We start from the raw sequence: 18,285 nt of genomic DNA on the forward strand, positions 1-18,285 counted from the left end.
GCAGGTCAGTGTAAAGCACTTCTGTTGCAATGAGTGTCTTTTGTTGTTTGACTAACTTAGGACATCTCTATATTTGAACAATACTCTGCAATCTGGCATCCCAAATGAAGTGACCCTGTGGCCCAGTTACAAGAAGCTACAGTTTCGTGAATTTGATTGGACATATTGCTCAGTACATGCTCCGGCAGCCAATGGGGGATTAGCGACAGGGGGCGTGGCAGCCGAAGCTACAGTAATCTTCTGAGAGTCGCGCTGCCATCACAACGGGCTTCAAGCACTTCGTTATACAGTAACAGACTGAAACATCTACAAACCATGTCTGAGGTCAGGGATGAACAGACAACACGCCTTTGTTTGATATGAGAGTTATCTGAGGATTGCAGTGTAATGATTAATGTGCTGTCAATTAGAATTACTGGTAAAGAGAACTACATTGGTGCCGTTTGTGTGAGCACACGTGATGTTTATTAATATTTTCCTAAGTCCTTGATAATTAATAACTGTTTAGTTACACTCGATCAAAAGAGGTAATAAAAAAAAGGCCAACTTTACATGCAGTAAATAGCACTGGATGCATAACGTACATTTAGAGCTCAGAGAGCGTCTGTGTGGGTGCGCAGTGAGTGTAAAGCTGCATTTATAATATAGCGCTACTGAGCGGCCTTGTGTTGGTTTGCGCTGTTTCTTAACGTTGGGTTTTGCACGCGCTACAGACTATTTTGAGCGCTGCGTCGCGTTTTTATGATACTTCTTATATGAATGGTTACCTTCATAAATCGTGTCGTAAGATAATTGATATTACTTTCTTTCAGCGAAACACAAAACAAGATGTGTGATAGCCTTACTGGTCATTTTTAATTTTATTGCAAAGCGGTAAAAAAAAGAAAGGTGATATTTGCTTACCGCCTCCTGTGTTTTGTTTGCACTGACAAATTTCATATATACTTAGAGAGTGACATAAAGGTCAGATAATTATGACAGATTATACAGTTTGAAGTGAAAGATTTAGATGAAAAACTCGCCGCGTTCTGTTCAGTTCCGTTACCGTCCATTCCTATACTAATGCTCATAACAGGACGTTTTGGGAAGTTATTGAATCAACTGAAATGAGTCTTTAATAGTTTAATGTTCTCTAGATCGTACAAAGAGCTTTTTGTAACGTGTAAGTACATTTATTTTAGTATTACAGGCATGCGGTAACTGACTGCAACACGTTTAAAAAAATTATAATAACGCGAAAAAATATTAGTTGACGTTAACAGTTCTTCTCCAAAAATACGTGTCAGTTAAGGTGTGAGAAGTGGGTCTGTATTTAGTCTTTATGCACTGAAATCTGATAACATGTTGCCATGATAAGACAGAGGTTTTCTCGAGCACGTTGTGTGGTTGCTGTAACAGGAAGATGGATAACAGAAGTTGGGTCGATGATGAGGAGCCTTAGTGCGCATGTCACGTAATTAGGTCAAAGAATCACAGGCATAGTAAAGTGTGTGTGTGAGAGAGAGAGAGAGAGGGATGGAGTTGACCCCCGTGATTAGAGATCCGCTAAAACCCTTTTTAATTGAGTGCTGTCCATTGTGCATGGTTACGTAATCAGTTCATGTCATCTGCCAGCATCATGGAGCAAGACCAAGAATGTAAAATAGCCACGACTAAAATCTTTTCAGTCCTTTTTGTTAGAAATAAGAATGAGACATGAATGCATATGGATGGAGAGGGGTTTACCCTTTTTTGGGGGGGGGGGGGGGGGGGGGGTGTCACTAAAAGTGATTAATATTCTGTTCTGGTTTAAAGCTGTTTCACACCAAGGTAAATTACCTAAATAAAAGTAATTGCAAAGTAGTAATGCATTCATGCCACTTCTGAGCAGATCTATACCGCTGAATCCATAGCAGCACAGCAAAATAGTTGTGAGTTGTGAATTTGGTGAGATGAACGGCTCACCCTAGATGCAGTTATTTTAATGAATCGTTTAAAACTCTCACACACTCCTGAGTTACAGGATTGAATCAGTTTGATGAACTCACTCGCTGAACTGCAAATTTGTCCATCACTGCATGTATTTGTAGAGTGTTCTGTAAACTCATGTTGTTGTTTTTTTCACAGGCTGAGTTTCAGAAAGCAGCAGAGGAGGTCAAACAGCTGAAAGCGAAACCAACGGACGCTGAGATGCTGGAAATTTACAGTCTGTACAAACAGGCCACCGTAGGAGATGTTAACACAGGTGAGCGTTTCCTTATCAAAATGAAAGTGACTAAATAAATGTGGCCTACGTTTATCTCTAAATCAAAATTGCAGCTCTTTAAACAAATGTGTGTGTTTTTCCAGCTCGACCGGGCATGTTAGATTTCACTGGCAAGGCCAAATGGGATGCTTGGGAGGGCAAGAAAGGTCAGTTTCTCCTCCCTACCAGCAGAGGGCAGTGAAATATCATTTTAAGTAGTTTTGTTTTTTTTTTTTTTTTAGCATCTTAACTTGCAACACTGTAAATGAACTCCAAAAGCAGCTCACTCTGTGTGTGTTTTTCTTCTCCTGCACTTTTCAGGTATGAGTAAGGATGATGCTATGAGTCATACATCGCTAAGGTGGAAGAGCTGAAGGGAAAATACGGAATCTAATAGACGGAACCTATCATGGGCCAGCCTGTCTTTACCTGTACTGTTCTCCAATAAAGTGCCTTCAGGCCTCAAGTGTGGCCCCTCACAAGGGTGTTACAGTTATGCTGAAGCATGCAGACTCCGTTCCTGAAGGAGAGAATAGGCACATTCCTTGCAGGCCAAAAGAAATTGTCCACCACTAACCACATGTAGTGAAAGCCCTAATGAATTCAGATCTATGCAATGCCATAAAATCACTTTTTCAAAAACCATGTTTGCTTTGTGTTTTCTTACAAACACTGACTAAGAAAAACATGTTGGATTTCCCTTTAAAAAGTTTTGATATGCTTTTTTTTTTTGAGACCCTGTGAATGATTTTATGATTAAAAAAATGATCAAACGCATTTACTGTATGAGTGTTGAATTTATTTGTTTCAAGATGTAGTAGTGCATTTCTGTAAAATAGCAATATTCTATACTATAATTGAGTTGTTTTCCTTAGACGGACTTGATAATGTGTCTGGCTGTAACTAATATCAAGTTGAATGATTTTACTTGTCCATTATTCCTAATACATAAGATCTACCTTACTTGTAACATAGCCAGTACTTGATATTATCAACTTCCTATCAGTCATTTGATTGCAGTTAAGAGGTATAGGCTGACGTCACCTGAACAGACATTTACAAATGCAAAAGTGCTTTTAAATATTTCACTCTCATTGGGTTTATGTGGTGGATGAGTGAGTAAACATCAACATAAGGTTTTAATTGACCTATGTCCCCATTTTCAAAGTTTCCTCGATTTCTATCCCACCTAAATGTCTTCACCTCAGTCTGGAAAGGGCTCAAAGTCTTTTCGAGGACTATAAATTGCATAATTATGTTTTGGGTCACAGTCACCCAAAAGGGACTTTGGTCCGTCAATAGTTATGATAATCAGCAGTTTACTAAAAATGTGACAATGGGATACTATACTGTTAAGAATATTTATACATTTTTTTTGTTTTTGCATACATGCATGAAATTTGACTCAAGTTTAGGCTTTATACAGTATTTTTGTTTTTTCATATATTTATTTATTTAACGCCTTACCTTTATAGCAAACATAAAGAAAATTAGTTGTCAAAAAAAAAAAAAAAAAAAAACACCTAGGACAAAATGCCCAAATTTGAAGAAACTCCTTACAGATGCTGTTTCCAGCATAAAATCTGATTCCTAGTTACTGAAAAACCCAGCACCCGTGATCTGCGTATCTAAGGAACAAGACAAGATGGGCGGGTTTGAAGACTGAACTACTTTTGCTGATCGACGTCAGTTAATGTTATACTAAAATTATACTGTACTTTCGACTGGAGTTGACTTGGCTTCTTCGTCTCGCTTCTCCTGGTCTGTGGGCTTTAAGGCACATTGAAATCAATATGACGGCAATAAAAATCAGGGTAATGACTTTTAAATGTATTTTTAATGTTTATTTGACATTAATGTTATTCTTTAGAGTGGAATCTTTCATTTACAGGAAATTAAAAGGCAAGATAAGCTTCTTAATATTTAATAACGCAAGTTCGACACTCGACAGTGCCAAGACTTGGACAAGAAAATATACAACAAAATGAGGCGTTGTTTACATGGTTGTGAGAAGAGAAAAGTTTGTTATTTACAGAAATGCTTTTCTTATAATAGGCTATTTCTTATTAAACTGCATACTTTAAAGTTAAATAGATTTTAAACACTTGAATTTTCCAGCAGTCTGGCAGTTTTCAGTCTTCAGAAATGGCAAACCCATAGGAGGCCTGCAGCAGAATTGCACTTTGATACAGATATGGATCAGATTTCTTCTGATCCCTCTGTTTCTCTCTAGGTTGGGGCTGATCCACGTGGGAAGTCCACTCCTCTTTTTTAGACTTATTTTGCCGCAGTCTTAGTATCCTGTGTACATTTCTGTCTGTCATCCTCTCCTCAATTGCAGTGTGTGATGGTCACTGGCTGCTCACTGGCCGCCGTATGTTTGGCCTGTGGTATTTCTGCTCACTGGGAGGAGCAGCAGGGCTCTGTGTTGGGGTCCCAGAGTTTTAAAGCATCCTCTAACTGCACTAGACATCTGGAGAGGCAGGGGGTGGATGGTCTGGGTTTGGGCTTGGCGGCGGCGTGTCGTTCTGTGATTACTCTGGCTGTGGTCAGTGCCATATTTTGGACTGGAGTTTGCTTGTGTGATGTCACAGGCCAGCGAGGGGAGGGACTACCAGTCGACGCTGGACCTTCGGGGCATGGCTGGTGCTGCGGGCAGGGGTAATGGCTGCTGGAGGAATTGCAACTTTTGTACTCCTGTTATGGGCATTTGCAACGCTCCTTGGGTTTACTCTCACCTTCTGGTGTCAGTTCACTGCCACCTTCCTGTTCTTCCTCAATGGAATGGCAGCACGGCACATCCAGCATATTGAACCACTGTTGCCCTTTAGGGACCTCCTGACAAACTGTAGAAATAAGGCCAGCACTACAATAATAAACTCTCTAAAACTTGGAGAAGACTACATTCGAAGGCTGCTGTTGGTTCTGCTTGAGCAGTTCTGGTATCTGCATTCTTTTGGCATCAAGTGATTGTGGAAGATTTATAAATATGATTTATAAATAGTGAACTTTCTTAAAAGGTCCCAGAATGGCCCAATGTATCAAATGTTAATATTAAGGGAATTATCTCATTTTCATTTATCACAGGTGGTTATTTTAAATAGCGCTTTGCATTGTGTTGTGTTTTAGGGTTGAAGGAAATGTCTGAAAACTTAATAGAAAATATCCTGGCGAGAAAATTACTGCAGGCCTGGTGTGCAAATAATGTTTTTACTACTATTTTGTTTGGTGGTATTTATTTTTATTATTTATTTTTTGATCATTAATAGTGCGTTCACAGCAGAGTGTTCATTCTATCATTTTTATATTTTTTGTCATTAATTTTTAATTTTATTTATTAATATTATTGATGACCAGCAGCTGACAACGGACATCCAGTTTTCATCTGTGAACATGCATCTTTACAGTTGCATTTTAATAAAGAATAACATTTTTATTTAATAAAGAATTCTACCTTTTTACATCATTAAACAGACTATCACAGTATTTTAAAACTTTCTTAACTATACACGTGGATCAGGTATTTTTATAACAAGATTTTCTTTTCTTTACTTTTTTTGTGTTTTACAATTTAAGGCATCAATCATCAATATTTTACACAGATATACCACGGTATTGAAAAATATAAAGGGGTCCAAGATGTCTTTTAAAATACTGTTTCACTTTAGGGCAAGGTAATTTATTTTTATATTTTTAATTAGTAATTTATTTTTTATTTTTTGCTAAACTGATATTTCTCACCTCCCAAAATGCTCGATTTTGATGCTCAGTTTCCTTTAAGGGTGTGTTTACACTTGACAGGTTTGGTTTTATTAAAACAAACTCTGGTGTGATTGCTCTGTTAGTGCAGTTCATTTGTATAAGTGTGAACCCTGCCATCAAAACCTTGGTGCGCATCAAGTTTCCACATTTCCAGGGCCCTTGGTCCACTTCGAAACAAAGGAAACTTCCAAATACCCACACTTGTGGTCTTGGCCACTTGAGGGCACATGCACACAACCGAAAGTTAATGCTCAAGGCTGTCCCGACACATGGTGCATGCCCAAACGGGATATATCACCCTCCGAAGGGCACTTTGAAGTGAAAACAATCATGGCCACCATATTGGGAGGTTCGTTCCAAACCAAAGGTCGTTAAAACTGGCCACTAGGGGGTTCAAAACGGGCCTTCAGAATGAAGGATTTCGAAGGGTACATTGGACACTTCGGGACACTTCGGGCTCCCATGATCCTTTACTTGCGCTGATATTCCTTCTCATAATGACGGCGCCTGGACGTGTGCTCGGTGCGGGTTTTTAAGGGCACTCAGGAAACAGTTTGTTTGGTCCCCTACACCCTTCAACCCATGGATGCGCTCACTCCGGAGGGTCAACCCTTTGAATGGATTAGGGGCATACAGATAAGCCCTTCCGAATGGAATGCAGGGACCCAGATATGACTAGATGCCCTATTAGCGGTTTTTGTAATCTACTATGGGAGGCTTTTTTTAAGCTGTCTGCCATATTGGAATAGTTTCAAAGCAGGTCTGTCAACATTTTGAGATCAAGATTTCCCTGTGGTGTCTGCAATTATGCAAAACTTCTGTCATGAAACTCTAGTTGGAGGCAGGCTTGGTGGGTCGGTTAACGCAAACTGCAGTTCACAGCGTTAAAACTACTTGGCACAAGCCTTGATTGGTTTAGGTTGCATACACAGCCAGTGAGCTTGCTGCTTACATTTAAATGGCTGGTTAGCATTCAATAGAGCATTTCACAGTGTGCTTTCAGAGTTCCTCTAAAAGCCTCCAACAATTCCCAGCTCCACCGGTATAGATCTGCTATGGGTTATTACCTATATATTATATTTGTGTTCAGCAGCAAGTATGTCTTAAATACTCACAGCACCATCTCTGCGTATTTAATGGCAGTAGCAAGTTCCTGTACTTGCTTTGCAGCAGCAGCAGCATACCCAAACAGCAGCAGCACAGCAGATCTATTCTGCCAAGACCAAATACATTAAACACCATATCCATTACCATGCTAAAATCTGTCTGAGAGGTGTCATTGACAGAACTGTCAGTTATACCCATGCATGTATATGTTTATCTGCAGTAGACTCAGCAGATGCTTTTTCTAAACTAACACAATACTAAATTGTTCCATCTGTTTATAGAGACTGAACAGACATTTAGAAGTTTTATTTTAAAATGCTAAATATTTGAAAATCAAAATAAGGCAATGTAAGACACTTGCATTTTTTTACTGCATCTGAAACCACATATTACCGTACTAGATTGTAGGCAAAAAAGCAAGTTATAGTAGTGACAAAGAATTATGTCTGAATTCGACAGTAATCATACACGCGGTCAGCAAAAAGTACCTCAGCATGACTCTACTACTTCTGGTTGTGATTTTGCAAGTGTGCATCCGATGGACACTTTACTATCCCAATGAGGCCACGGGCCGAGGATTTATGAATTGCAGTGATGGAAACGATGCAACTGGCACGGGGCGGTCACTTTTGCAGTCGCAAAAGTATTTACTTTACTCCAAAAAAGTTAGCCACCTCAACCAAGTTTAGGCGATTTCAGATCCAGTCAAAAATTCTACACATGCTTGTGATTCTTTCACACCCATTTAAACACTTTGGTCAAATACAGGAAATATGTCATGTAAGTAGACAAGTGGTCAAGTGAAAAGACTGCAAGTGTGGGTATTTGAACAAGCCCTTGGACAGGCCCGATTCCAGTTTGACCAAAACACATCTAAATGAACTAAAAACAGGATGAGATGTCATGAGATGTGACAAGGTACAGTAACTGGTTCTTTTTATAATATGAGCAATGTTGCCTTTTATAGTTCAGTCCAAGCATGAAAACTGCCAGGTCCTTATAGCAGATCTCCATGTGTTCAGTGCAGGAATCACTGCCACTGCTTTGACTTCTTTACACATTCCATAAGCTCTTTGTGAGTTATAACCAGGTAAAAATACCACCATACGTACACATGTAAAATGAGCACATTTAGCCCAGTAAACAGCAGCTGTTTTAGATGTTCAGTAAGTTCATTTCTTTTATAGTCTGGACCAAAAGAACCAAACTACAAGTGTATACACACCATAAGACTTTTCAGAAACAGCCATTGTTTTGATTAGCCAACGTCATTACATCTCATTCCTCGGGTGCTTCTCATTTCTTAAATAGTGAGGAAACGAGGACACACAAATAAGAAATGAGATGCGCCTCTTGTCACCTCGCTGCTCACCGCTTCTGGGTGGCTATGGAAAGGTAAATTTGGTGTTCATGTTTAGATGTGGATGAGATGTGCCTCGTCACCTCGCTTGCAGTGTGTCTCGAGTATAAAAGAAACTTTGCAGTGCAGGAGGAAATGGAATTTTTGCGGTCTGAAAAGTATTTTACATAAGCTCTTATGACAAAAGATCAAAGAAAATGTCATTCTTCAAGTCATGACCTCTTTAAATAGTTATATTTTTTTTTCTGTGAATTTTTGTTGTTTTTTATCATATTTTTCTATTATGTTTATTTTGTTGCTTTCATTTGTTTTTTTTTCTTTATAATATTAAAGAATGAAGATACAAGACAAATCCAATCATTTTCAGAAATTGTTTGTTATGGCTTGTTTGTTTTAGTTAATCTGAGGGATTGTGTAGTTTTAATGGACTGTGCATGATTTAAGATGTTGGATTGTGGTGGCGTTGGGTTGTGCTTGTAGTCCCTAGGTGATCTGTGTGCTGGGACGTGTCAGAAGTGAGACCTGTGTCAGCTGCAGGCCCACTGTTACTCAGAGAGCCTTGTGATGCACCCTGGGGGTCACCGTATGAAGCGCTGCTTCAGGCGCCACCGTCTCCATCGTCTTTGGACTTCATATGTGTACCTGTGGAAAGTTTAAGGTCAATAGTTGTTAGTGATGACCCGTGAAACATAAAACAGAACCGTCCTGCTCCTTCTTATTGCCTCGAAGCAGGATCCGATAATGACAAGTGAGTCAGTCTAAATGTGCAGGAAATGTGTGATGTATTAAACTCAGAATGTCCTGGAAAGCATAATCTAAGATAATTTGATTCTGAATTTCTATTTTTTTTGACTCACTCACCTCTCCATTCAAAAAAACAGTACAGCAGTGCCACAATAAAACCCCTGTAATATCAAACGCAACATGAAACAGAAGCCAAAGGCAAAGTGGATAATTTTATAAAGCCAGAGAGAGTATAAATAACAAAAACAATGTCCAATAAATGTAATATACAATGTTAAGGATTCTAGTATTGTATATAGTTTTTTCCTGTTCAATCTGCTGTACCTGCAAACATACAGTACACCCACAAAGCTGTATATATATATATATAGCAAACCTCAGCTGCCTGATTGTTTATCATTGCAAAATGTAAACTGTATTATCACATAGATTTATAAAGTAGGGTATATATTAAATCTAAATTCATTCACATACATAAAGGGATATACATTAAATAACAAAACTCTGTTTTTATTATTTTTGTTGCAAAAAGCAGAAAACATCAACAGAAAATATCAACAGCCAGATTTTTTTACCCAAAATGTATATACCTAATGCCACAAAAAGCCCTGTAATATCAAACGCACATGAACAGAAGCACTAAGGCAAAGTGGGATAATTTTATAAGCCGAGAGAGTAAAATCATAACAAAAAAATGTCCATAACATGTAATTATACACTGTTAGGATTCAGTATTTAATATTTTTTTTCCCTTCAATCTGCTTACCTGCAAACATACAGTACAACCGCCATAAAAGCTGGATATAGATATATAATCGCAACCTCGGCTGCCTGATGTTTACATTGCGAAAATTAAACTGTATTATCACATAGATTGATAAAGTAGGGTATATTAAATCTAAATTCATTCACATACATAAAGGGATATACATTAAATAACAAAACTCTGTTTTTTATTATTTTGTTGCAAAAAAACAGAAAACATCAACAGAAAATATCAACAGCCAGATTTTTTTTTACCCAAAATGTATATACCTAATGTATAAATGAATATGTGTATAAAATTTTTATCCACATACACAGTATATGCACGTAGGACAATGTAAATACTATATACTATAGCATATCTCAACTACTCGATTGCTTGTGTCATCGCAAAATGTAAATTGTACTATTGGTCAGATCTAATCTGCTAAATATGTGCCATTAGGCATGAAGATATTATAAACATTAACATCATTAACTTCTGTAAAGCTACTTTGAAACAATGTGTGTTGTGAGAAGTGCTATACAAATAAATTTGCTGTGACTGCTCCTGTGCGTATGTGTTTGTATAAAGAAGGGATGTTGAATTGTATATCATCACCTGTGTGGATGCTAATGCTAGCTCAATGACATTCCAGATTTTGAAGGTTAGCATGCTCACTCTATCAGGGAAAAAGTCGAAGAGCACATAGTGCAGGCCAAACAGCGACACTAAGAGAAATGTAGATTTCGCCATCTTCCTACATCCATAAAAAAGCGGAGGATGAGTAGAGTTTCTGCATCTGTTTTATGCCCTCATAGATTTTGCAATCATACCAAGCTGTGTTTGTTCAACTGAGTATGTCATTTCTGTGACCCAAGCCGTGGCACCCGACAAAGAGCACAAAAATGATTTTCCATAAAAATGCATATTATTTTGTCCCAGTTCATTATTGTTGCAATTCTGCTAGTGTGACCTCACATGTGTTATTGCTCTCACCTGTGATGAGTGATTTCATTTCCATGCATGTCAGGAGCTATTCAGTTTTGCCACTAATGTCCTATATACTCCGAAAACCAGCATGTTACCTAAAAACGTTGTCCCTTGAATAATTAAATAGGGACTGTTCATTGTTCCGTAAACTGTTGTGTATTATAACAGGGAACGGACAGTATTATGACTATATTTTAAAAAAAAAAAAAAACATTGGTAAGGCATAGCCATTTGAAAGTAACAAACACTGTTTAAATTGTGATGCGAATAGGCCAGAGCCTGGCCGACTCAAAACTCTGAACTGGAAAGTTTGGCCTTACTGTGATAAAAATGATGACCTGGAAACTCAGAAGTCTCCACCATATCCAGCCCCTGACTATCTCGATCTCCAAGCAGCTGAACAGCCACACGACACACATAACATACGGTGAGTGTTATCGATGCATCATCCCTGCTAGTTAACAAATAGCACTTTCTGATAGTTTGAAACATCATACAACTGTAATAAATAATCTTTGGTTGTTTGTCCAACAGGAGGTTTGGGTAATAAACAAAAACGGACGTCACTGGAGATCAGACTGAAGTCCTTAAAATAGAGACTGATACTCAACTTTAAACCCACGTCTTGAAAACACTGATTTGTCAATGTTTGTCAACGTAGCCCTTCAGTCTTGATGCAGGTAATTGGCCAAAACATCCCAGCTCACAGATAATGAGCATCGGGATCCCTGTGGGAACAAAACTAAAGCTTTAAATGTAGATCTGGGATACTCCCTCACTTCAATTCGTGACTCATGCAATTCTTTGTTTTTTTACTGTTCAAGTTTGGATATAACCCAACAAAAGAAAGTCTTCACATTTCTGGTTACATTCAGAGTAAGTTTAGAAGAACAAAAACTTACATTGTAGAAGGCTTAGGTGTTGGTAGTAACGTGTTTTTAATAGAATCAGAAACAGACCACTTGGACTAGGACATCATAACACTTATGCTCATCTTTAGTGCTCTGAATTAAAATAATACACCTACTGACAGTCCTAGAACAACCAAAAATTACATTGTCTGTCCCTCTCATGTCTCATTTCTTCAGCAGAACAACAACTATAATATATTTGAAGAAACGTGGCATAATGAACAGTTCCTGTTCACATTGGCACAGTTTTTTTATTTTTGGCTCCATCTGGCAAATGTTTATTATGTTAACAATATATTAAAAAATTCATTCAAGAAAATGAAATACTTTGCCAGGCATACGTAAATCAAAAGCTAACCAAACAGGGGTGTATTAGCAAATATTTTAGCAAATATAATAGGCCAGGACATGCATATTATTTCTATACTTGTAAAGTTTTGTGGTACAGCACCATATAAATATAAAAATGTGTATGAAGATTTATTTTATATACATGTTGTTTTAACTAAAGTTAATTCTAGTTGTAAAGTAAAAATAGCATATGGTTTGACAATTCTTTCAATTTCGTAATTCTTTACCATTAATCTACGACCGCTGCAGCAATCCGACCGCAGCAACATTACCCCTTATCATCACCTTATTAGTGTATTCTTGTGGTAACACATACAAAGAGAAAGATAACAGAACGGTTGGAGTGGTGGTAACCAAGCTGTTTTTCATTACATAACTTTCCCATAAACAAAAAAGGATTTCTCAATCTCTTCTTTCATGTTCATAGTTTATGTTAGGCTGTTGTAGTCTAAATGTTTGTATGTATACATTACGTTGATCAAATCAAAACATTACTTTCTAAGTTACTATTGTTTGATACTTTTCTTATTTAATGCAATAATGGTTTTAAATTCCTTTGTATTTCTTGTGGATAGTTTCACCGTTCGGATTGATTTATAAATTTATTAGATTAATTAATCGCCACATAATATAATTAATTCAAATTAAATTTTTGAATTGACAGCCATAATTTGTATATTATTAAATTTTACTATGTTTATTCATCCAGAGAAGGCAATGTGTGTGGAAATTATATATCACCTTATACCAGTGCAATATATGTCAATATCACTCTTTTGATATAGGGCAATATATGTCATATATTTACATTTCCTGGAATGGGGCCATACAGTGGAAATCAATGGGGTCCTAAAGTAAACACTAGAATATTCAACCAAATAATCTACTTCATTCATCATTTTGGGAGCTCCTTGTTTAGCAAACAAAAATAAGGATTTTAAGTCACCTCAGTAAGTACTTGATCACTTAAACCCCAATAAAAAATGTCCTAATGTCACTGAATTACATGGCAAGTGTCATTTGTGCTAAACGGTACTACTGCTTTTCTCAGAACTAAGTCAATGGCTTTTAATCTGTCGGTGTTTTGCAGATTTTTTTATTGTATGTATGAAACAGTTCTCGCTTAAGTGGTCATGACACCTTTTGTTTTTTAGTTGTATCTGTTCTCTGAGGTCCCACTTACAATGTCAGCAAGAGTTTTTACATCAAAAACATACATTTATAAGTAAAGGGCCATTTTCTGCCGGTTTTTGACCCCCCTCATCAAACGCTGTGTTTGATAGGCATGGATTGGGGATTGTAGACCAACGTAACAAGCTGTACCCTTTGTATAACTACGATTTAATCCAATACCCATGGGTAACTATGGCTGTTAGCAAGACCATGTTTAATTTGTGGTTTACCAATGGTATCGTAACCGATGTTTTTTGTTGTATTTATATTGTAGTAAAACTGATATTCATTTTTGGGTGTCTTCAGAGCCATCTTTTATGGCGTTCTCCTCTTTAATTAACATACTACAGGCACAATGCACGTGGGCGGTGCTCAACCACGCAGCGATGTAGAAGCAGTTTTTGATCCTTCTTACTGTGGAGGCAGCGTTTAGCCAAACTATTACATCCTAGAGTCCCACCGCAATCACAAGCGTTCATTTTGGCAGCCTGGATTTCAGTATCACCGGATTTTTGTAGACTAAACGCAAAATTTTGAGTTCTGAACCTACCAGTGAAGTTTTAATAGCAATATTACCGCTTATATGTCAAAAGATTCCAAGGAAATTTTGGTTTTCATGACCTCTTTAAGTTCATACCGGTATTCTAGCAGAGACAACCACACACTCAAAAAATAAATGTTCCAAAAGGGGGTTTTGCTGTGAAGATGACACAGCATAAAAATTTTGGTTCCCACAAAGAACCTTTCATTGAACATTTTCTTCAAAAAACCATTTTATTCGTAGCAAAAATACATTTTTTTTATCTCAAGAGCCTTATCTTGTGGCAATAGAAAGGTTAAAAACTAATTTAAATGTTTCTTCATGGAACCATAGAATGCCAATTAAGAACCTTATATATCTAAAAGTGGTCGAATTTTTAAATGTGGTGGCATGAAGCATGACATTAACAATCAAAATGAATCAACCAACATTTGACAACCACAAGGTGTCACACTACTTTCAGAAGAAAGGCCCCTACCTCCAGCCAATCAGGCTTACCAAGTGCAGGCGTTTCTCTTTCTGTGACCACTCAGTGAGAGTTTATATGAGGCTGTGCAGATAATGTCCCTTCCACCAGATCCAAGCTGTAATTTGCCAGGATGCAGTAATATTAGACAGGAACAGTGCCACTTTGCAGGCCAGGCTAAGGGTAACCCCCGGAAACACCCCAAACTCAGAGATCTTTATCTGTACATATCTTTATTGATGGTTATATGTAGCCTATTAGGTGCATTTATGATGTGTGTGTTTTGTGTGTTGTTTATGTGTATCGGATGAGAGTTGCAGGTGGTAGTACTCCTGTGAGTAATACAGGCGCAGCATCTCTGATGAAGAGTGAAACGGCTTCTCCGGATGAAAGGACAAAAAGAGCTGCATGTTAATAAAATTATATACGGAAAAAGGGTTTTGCATGCGCTTCCTGGGATGGGCGGATGGGGGGTGGGAATGGAGATAAATTTTAGAGAGAGGATAAGGCTTTTTAAACGGATAACACACAATGTGGGTCAAGTATAAATGTGGCATGTGTTTTTTTGTTTTTTTTGTAACTACTAGACATTTTTCTAAACTTATCATGACTGGAAACGATCCAAATGGTCAACCATCTTTATCATCATAAAGCCATCCTGTACAAATAACGCAGCGTGGAACTTGGAAGCACAAAAGGCAGAAAGTCTTTGGCTGAAGTCACAGTAGGTGTTAGCAGAGCGACGATTTAGGATTAGACAAATTCGATACAATGTTGGGATCCTTTCCATCTTCCATGTTCTTGCTCCCAGCAAGAATGACCAGCTATTCTTAATCCCTAACTTCTTTTTAGATGATTTAAACAATAGTTGTCACTAAAAGAACAAGCCCTGGTGGACAGTTTCTCTGTGCTTCATGACTTCTGTGAGAGCTGCAGAGGTGTTGCGTTTTTTTCCTATATTGTTGTTGATGTTAAAGTGTGTTGTGGAAGTGTAATATTCCTATTTGGTTGTTTTTGTTCTTTAATTCGTCGTGTTTTCCTTTCCTAAGGCGCGAATCCGTTAGTATTGTACATATTTAAAGTGTACTACCACTATCCCAAAACTGCATCACTCAACTCACATATACATCTACTTAGACAGTTTGATGAATCTCAATCCTGTAGCTTGTTACTTTTCTAGAGACCGATACTTATTTTTATGTTTAGTAGCATAAAAACCAGGCAAATAGATATACACTCAGAATTAGGACTTTTTTTTTTTCTCACAATTCTGAATTTACCTCTCATAAAATCTAAATATTTTCTCAGAATCTCAGAAGTTTCATGTAGGCTTAAACTTAGTCTTGAGTGAAGTCGTTATTTTTAATTTCTTTGCACACAAATAAGTTTGTAGCTTGAACACTGCGTCCACATGGACTAGTTTTATATTTCCTTATTAGCTGAGTTGCATGTCTATGGAGGTCGAAAGCTATCCGGAATTTCATCAATAGATCATTAATTTGTGGTTCCAGGATGAATGAAGTTCTTGACCTGAACGACATGAGGGTGAGTAGCTACTTTCAATGACAGAGTGTTGTTATTTTGAGTGAACGACCTTTAAAATACTTTTTTAGTGTATTTATTCTTTTATATCTGTGTTTTTGTTCTTTCGCTGGCATTCTGTTGCACTGTGGACAGCTTCTGTCCTGCAAACCAAATTGATGTAAAAACATACCTGTCAATAAAGCCATTCTGATTCGGATTTCTGAAGGAGGACTGAAGCGAATTGAAAGAAACGAATATCTAAGCTATGTTTCCCTCCAAAGGTTGATTTAACATTCGAATATCGCATAAAACATTCGCACATAAACACATTTTCATCCATGTAAAGTGCAATGTGTAATCTTCACAACATGGCCGAAATCTTTACTGTGTCGCCCTCGTAGCTTCTCTAAGAGAGGGTTGACGTGGACTGAGCAGTTGTTGCAATTCGCTAGAATTTACACCCCTATATTTCTCCTCATTCTTCTTTCAAATATTTCCCACAAGAGGCTCCGCATGATCGATTAGACATGTCGCACATAATTTTATTTGGTTTTGTTAATACAGGATGGTTTAATTTTTAAGTAAAATATATTCTTTAAGACTATTTATTTTATTCCTTTTACATGTTTTTTTTTTTTTTTCATTTTTCTCTCCTTTGTGCTGCTGTTTGCACCCCCCGCACTGTGTGCCCGCCGCTACCCAGGTAGTTTTTCATCCAAATTTATTAATTAAAATTAAAACATAACGCATAAACTTTGCAAACAAGCCAGTTTCCATAGTGAGATTGAAGAGAACAAACATAGTCACTTCCTGATTAATTTGCACTAAAATATAACAAAGAACAAGACACATTTGCTGCGTAGGTAAAGGCCCATAATGATAATTTTGTCTAAAATAACCTTACAAGCTTCAGAGTGCGTCAAACGAAACACCGGTCATGTTATCTTATTTTCAGAGCCCGCTGTTTGGGAACGCAAATCTGGCTTTAATTTATAAATGAAGCACTTTGACGAGCTTGCTCAAGTCACTTTCCAAGTGAATAAAACTAGCATTTAGATGCTTTGAACAATGCGACACCGTCCGTTGGTTGGTCCCTATTCTTCCCATTAATGCGCATTAGGCATTTATTTGGTAAAAGTGTTTCCATCATAGGTGATGCACATTGTTTCTTACCAATCACTAATTTTAACCTGTAAGTTTTTTATGCGCATTATTAGAATTTTATGCGCATCTTGGCGTTTCCATCCAGCATTTTTTTTTAATGCAATATACAAAATGGCATAAAAATAGGTGCATGGAACACTGAGTTATTAGCTTCCTGTTTATTTACCGTTGTAGATATGGTCCTTTTGAGCTAATTAAAGTATTGTTTGACAATATTTAACTCTAGATCAGTAGATTTTTTCATTCTCAATATAAGGTTTTGCCCGTGACAATGTGAAGGGTGCCCGCGAGATGCCATTTGGGGGGCACGTAACCCCAATGCCCCCACCCTTGGCGATGGCCTGTTTCGAGGCAGATGCTCGCTTTTTGGGGGAACACAGTCATGAAAGACGGTTCTGGGAGGTTATTGCACCAAAACTTTGATGATAGACTTTGGTTCAGGCATTTCAGAATTACCAAAACAACATTTCAGATGCTGTGAGCATGAGATCGGCTCACATAATTTTTTTTTTTTTTTTTTTTGATGAAAGTAATCGCAAAATGCGTTTCCATCATAGCTGCATACAGCCAGCACTTTTAGTCATGCATCTGGTATCCATTCAGCGCTTTTATGCAATGTCCCAAATGCACAAAAAATAGGTGGATGGAAAACATAGCTTTGAAACTTAGAGGCAGACACTTCTTTTACTTGGGCCCGTGTAAGCAAACTAACCTAGCAACCACCTAGAACACCTTAGCAACGTCATAGCAAGTTTTTAGTTTGCTGCTCGCCTGGTGTTATTATGGTTTATATGCTCATAATGTGAATAATCAAATACACACACACACACACACACACACACACACACAGTTCAGCCATCTGAACACACACAACACTGTGAGGGCAATGCTGAGTGAGACAAGAGAGACGGCATATCCCGCGAGAATACATAATCTCTTCACATAAAATAAATACCATGTGAGACCTCCCAAGAGAAGAGAGACAGATCAATTAACATTATTTAGCATTCACATTTTTCATATATTTATTATGTTTCTGTGTTATTGGTTCAGTGAAATGAAGATAGGGAAGCTATTGTTGCGCTTGTTGTCCCTTTGTACACATGCATGTACACTTTTTTCTTGTAATCTGTCCTAACCGAAATTTCATGTTTGTTAGTTTTCTGAAAGAAACGAATATAGAAATAAACATAATATGAGTTTAGCAATACAACTGAACG

General features: G+C 37.6%; 3 pseudogenes; 2 read left to right on the top strand and 1 right to left on the bottom strand.

Annotated features, from left to right (window-relative positions):
- Positions 1 to 254: 254 nt before the first annotated feature.
- LOC122138423 lies at positions 255 to 2,860 on the top strand (annotated as a pseudogene).
- A 991-nt stretch (positions 2,861 to 3,851) lies between these two features.
- Positions 3,852 to 5,076, top strand: LOC122138378 (annotated as a pseudogene).
- A 3,860-nt stretch (positions 5,077 to 8,936) lies between these two features.
- The window catches only part of LOC122138413, a 24,762-nt pseudogene continuing 15,413 nt past the window's right edge, over positions 8,937 to 18,285 (bottom strand).

The sequence above is a fragment of the Cyprinus carpio genome, chromosome B9, assembly GCF_018340385.1.
Source record: "Cyprinus carpio isolate SPL01 chromosome B9, ASM1834038v1, whole genome shotgun sequence".
In the NCBI taxonomy this organism is placed as follows: Eukaryota; Metazoa; Chordata; class Actinopteri; order Cypriniformes; family Cyprinidae; genus Cyprinus; species Cyprinus carpio.